Consider the following 5,534-nt stretch of genomic DNA (forward strand, 5'->3'; position numbering starts at 1 on the left):
CAGTTGAAAATTTGAGTATAACTTTTGACTCTCCCAAAACTTAATTACAAATAGCCTACTATTGACTAGAAGCCTTACTGATAACATAGTCGATTAACACATATTTTGCATGTTATATGTATTATATACTGTATTCTTAAAATGTTACTTTTTAGTATTTTTTTATGAATTTTTTAAGCTTATTTATTTTGAGAGAGAGTGAGCACGAGTGGGGGAGGGGGAGAGAAAGGGAGAGAGGGAGAATCTCGGGCAGGCTCCCTGCAGGCCAGTGTGCAGAGCCCAATGCAGGAACTCACATGAGATCATGCTTACCCAACCTCCCAGGCACTCTGAGTGTGAGATTTTTAATAAATGTTCAATTTCTTTAACAGAGGGCTACTGAGAATTCTTTGTCTTCTTTTGTCAGTGTTGGTCAGTATATTTCACTGTAAATTCTCTAATTTATTAACATAGATTGTTCATAATTTTGCATGAGTTTTTAAAAAATGTTAATTCTGAGGTTCCACTGGGTGGCTCAGTCAGGTAAGCACCTGACTCTTGATTTGGGCTCAGGTCATGATCTCACAGTTGTGGGATTGAGCCCTACTGCACTGGGCTCTGCACTGACAGCACAGAGCCTGCTCGGGGTTCTCTCTCTGCCCATTCCCCACTCACACTCTTTCTCTCAAAAATAAATAAACATTTGAAAAAAATAAAAATTTTAATTCCAATGTACTTAACATATGTGTTCTATTCCTTTTAGGTGTACAATATAGGGGTTCAACAATTCCATATATTACTCAGTGCTCATCAGGATAAGTGTACTGTTAATCCACTTCACCTATTTGCCCGTCTCACCTCCATTCTGGGAACTATTTATTCTCTGTGTTTAAGAATCTGTTTTTTTGGTTTCTCTCTCTTTCTCTCTCTCTTTTTCCTTCATTAGTTTGTTTTGACTCTTCAATTCCACATATCAGTGAAATAGTATGGTGTTTGTCTTTGACTGGCTTATTTCACTTAGCGTTGTATTCTCTACATCCATCCATGTTGTTGCAAATCACAAGAATTCGTTCCTTTTTGTACACACACACACACACACACACACACACACACATATACACACACGCACACACACACACACACATATATATATATACATACACACACACATATATATATAAATACACACACACACACATATATATATACATATATATATTTGTATGTATGTATATACACATACCACATCTTCTTTATCCATTGATCTGTCAATGGACACTTGGGCTGCTTCCATAATTTGTCTATTGTGAAGAATGCTACAGTAAGGTTGCATATATCCTTTTGAATTACTGTTTTCATATTCTTTGAGTAAAGACCCAGTAGGGTAATTTTATTTTTAATGTTTTGAGGAACTACCATACTGCTTTCCACCATCGCTGCACCAGTTTGTATTACCACCAACAGTACATGAGGGTTCCTTTTTCTCCACATCCTGGCCAACACTTGTTTCTTGTGTTTTTGATTTTAGGCATTCTGATAGGTCTGAGGTGATATCTCATTTTGGTTTTGATTTGCATTTCCTTGATGATGGAAAATGTTAAGAATTTTTTCATGTGTCTGTTGGCCATCTATTTCCTTTGGAGAAATGTCTGTTCACATCTTTTGCCCATTTGTAAATTGGATTATTTGTTTTTGGGGTTTTCAGTTGTACACATTTTTTAATATATTTTAGATACAAATCCTTTATTAGATACGTCATTTGCAGATATCTTCCCACATTCAGTAGGTTGTCTTTTAGTTTTTTTTATGTTTCATTTGCTTTGCAGAAGCTTTTTATTTTGATGTAGTGCCAGTAATTTATTTTTGCTTTTGTTTCCCTTGCCCCAGAAGACATACCTAGAAAGATGCTGTTATGGCCAATCTCTGAGAAATTATTGCCTGTGCTCTGTTCTAGGATTTTTATGTTGCACGTGTCACAGTTAGGTGTATCACCATTTTGAATTTATTTTTGTATGGTGTAAGAAAGTAGTCCAGTTTCATTCTATTGTATGTAGTTTCCCAAAACCATTTATTGAAGAGACTGTCTTTTTCCCATTGCATATGCTTGCCTCCTTTGTCAAAGATTATTTGACCATCTAATTATGGGCTTGTTTCTGGGCTTTCTATCCTTTTCCAGTGACCTATGGGTCTATTTTTGTGCTAATGCCATACTGTTTTGAATACTATAGCTTTGTAATAAACTTGAAGCCTGGAATTATGATGCCTCCAGCTTCGCTTTTCTTTTTCAAGATTTCTTTGGCTATTTGGGGTCTTTTTGTAGTTCCATACAAATTTTCAGACTGTCCTAGTTTTGTAAAAAATGTTGTTGGTATTTTAATAGAGATTGCATTAAATCTGTAGATTGCTTTGGATAGTATTGACATTTAAAAAGTATTTGTTCTTCCAATCCATGAGCATGGAATGTCTATTTGTTTGTATCATCTTCAATTTCTTTCATCAGTGTTAGAGTAGAGGCTTTTCACCTCTTTGGTTAAGTTTATTGCTAGGTGTTTTATTATTTTTGGTAATTTTGCATTCATTTTTTAATCGCAAGAGGATATACAGGAAATTCTTTCTGTTATTCCTGATCTTGGTATGATGGTGCTATTTCTCTTTTTTTCCTGATAAGTCCTAGACATTTATTAATTTAAAAAAAATTTTTTTTAATGTTTATTTATTTTTGAGACAGAGAGAGACAGAGCATGAACGGGGGAGGGTCAGAGAGAGAGGGAGACACAGAATCTGAAACAGGCTCCAGGCTCTGAGCAGTCAGCACAGAGCCTGACGTGGGGCTCGAACTCACAGACCATGAGATCGTGACCTGAGCTGAAGTCGGACACCTAACCGACTGAGCCACCCAGGTGCCACTAGACATTTATTAATTTTATTAATCTTTTTTAAAAATTAACTTTGCCTGTTAATTTTCTTGATTGCAATTTCCTACTTAATTGCATTCTGGTTATATCTTTATGACATCCTTCCTTTCACTTCCTCTGGTTTTTTTTTGTTATTATTTTTCTAATTTTCTAATGTAGAAATGTAGGTCATTGAATTTAAACCTTTCTTCTTTTATAACATAGATACTTGAAGCTATTATTTTTTTACAAGCTGTTTTAGTTTCCTTTCTTAAAGTTTAATAAGTTGTGTTTTCATTATTCTTCAGTTTTAAATATACTCTAATTCTGTTTATAATTTTTTCTTTGTCCCTTATTTTATTTAGAAATGTGTGGTTTGTTTTCCAAATATTTGAGAGATTTTTCTACACATTTATAATTGTTTTTCTTTTCTTAGAGAACATGTTTTCTAAGATTTCAATCTTTTGAAATTTAATGAGAATTGCTTTGTCTCAGCATATGATCTGCTTTGTTGAATATCCCATGTGAACTTTTATAAGCATCAATTGGTTCAGGATGGTTGGTAGTATTTTTCAAATCTTTTATATCATCATCGTTACTCTTCAGGATTTAGTTGTTCTATCAATTGCTGAAAGAAGTGTGTTGAAATCTTCACATATGATTGTGCATTTGTCACTCTCCCTCACGTTCTTTCAGTTCTTCTTCATGTATTTGGAAGTTCTATTATTGCCATTATGTGCATACACATTTAGGATTGTTCATCTTCCTGATTAATGACCTTTTTAAAATCATAGGAAATGTTTCTCTAATCTCTGGTAATATTTTCTTGTCATGAAGTTTCTTTTGTCTGATATAGAGGCAGTCCATATTTCTTACGTTTGCTATTTGTATTTTCAATCCATCCTTGTCTGAAAAAAGTTAACTACCTTAGCCTACATATTTGTACTTTAGCCCTTCAGACACAGATCAAATAACTTAGGTAGAGCATCTAGGTAGAAGTTTTCTTTTGAGATAAATTGCCAAATATATATGTAAGTTAGTGAATATTCTTTATTTTCTCTATTTCAGTAAAATTGGTAAGGGGATAAAATTCAACTCTGACTATTTTCTTGTAGTAATTGAAAGGACAAATAGATTTAGGCATTGAAAGCCTGACGAGTTAAAGATCTGAATTTCTTTTATAGCATGAGCTACTTTGAGAAATTCCTATGGCTTAAACAAAGAACTTTAATTGATTACCCTGGAGTAAAACTGAACACTGATGTAGCTAAGGCTGGTTACTGATACAGCTAAGGCTAGTAACCAAATGAGTATCCCATTTATAAGATGAAATATATTGATATTATTTTCTTTTTTTTTTATTTTTTATTTTTTATTTTTTATTTTTTATTTTTGGGACAGAGAGAGACAGAGCATGAACGGGGGAGGGGCAGAGAGAGAGGGAGACACAGAATCGGAAACAGGCTCCAGGCTCCGAGCCATCAGCCCAGAGCCTGACGCGGGGCTCGAACTCACGGACCGCGAGATCGTGACCTGGTTGAAGTCGGACACTTAACCGACTGCGCCACCCAGGCACCCCTATTGATATTATTTTCAATGAAAGACCTCTTTCGTGGTTAAAAAATAGCATGTTAAAAAGGTTCTAGAAATTCTTTTTTTAATTTTTTTTAAATCTTTATTTATTTTTGAGAGAGAGAGACAGAGCACAAGCGGGGGAGGGACAGAGAAAGAGGGAGACACAGAATCAAAAGCAGGCTCCAGGCTCCGAGCTGTCAGCACAGAGCCCAACGCAGGGCTCGAACCCGTGAACTGCAAGTTGGGTGCTTGCAAGTAAGCCGAAGTTGGACGCTTAACCAATGAGCCACTCAGGTGCCCCTAGAAATTCTTAATACAAATGGCATTACTTAAAAAAGAAAAAATAGACATCCATGCAGTGGTGTTCTGCCTATATTTTCCATGGACACCAAAGTTCAAGCCTGGCCATGGTGTCATTGTGAGGCCGTTTCTTGGCTATCATGAATTTGGGTTGGTAATCTCGGGTTGGTCAGATCTAAATTTTAAGGAGGACAGCAAGTTCTGATGGGTAGAAGAAACGGAGTTTGGGAAGTTTGATATAGCTGCCTGGGAAAAGTAGACAAAAGTTAGGCCACAGGACTGCTGATGCTTTTGACCTTGAATGGTTCCTGTTACATGAGTGGAGATAGGTATTGGTTACAGTGGTGGAAGGAAAGCTGGGGGCCCATTCCTGCTCCAGATGCCATTACCTGGTGCCAGGGACAAGTGCCTTATGCTGTTTTTTGTTGTGCTGATCTTCTGGAATGGCCTGCAGTTTCTTCTGATATTCCTTAGTTGGTTAGGAGTTGTTGTAGTGGTACTAAGTGGGGCAACATGAATCCAGTGAACTGACAGGTTCTTGGTAGAGAAGAGCATTGTATTGATACAGGATGCACATTCTGTGTTGTGTCTGATTTCAGAGTCTACAATGCCATAGGACTAGGTTGAGAGTCTGGGCTGGAGCAGGTGGGATGTTGATGAAACAGTTGTAGATGAAAGCTTGAAGACCAGTCTTTAGTGACGGCTTACCTGCAACAAAGGCTTTGTGTGTTTATTGTCTGGAGAATGTTGAGAGGCTGAGTTTAAAGCGACAAAAATTCAGAGGAC

The sequence above is a fragment of the Prionailurus bengalensis genome, chromosome B2 (assembly GCF_016509475.1).
Source record: "Prionailurus bengalensis isolate Pbe53 chromosome B2, Fcat_Pben_1.1_paternal_pri, whole genome shotgun sequence".
NCBI lineage: Eukaryota > Metazoa > Chordata > Mammalia > Carnivora > Felidae > Prionailurus > Prionailurus bengalensis.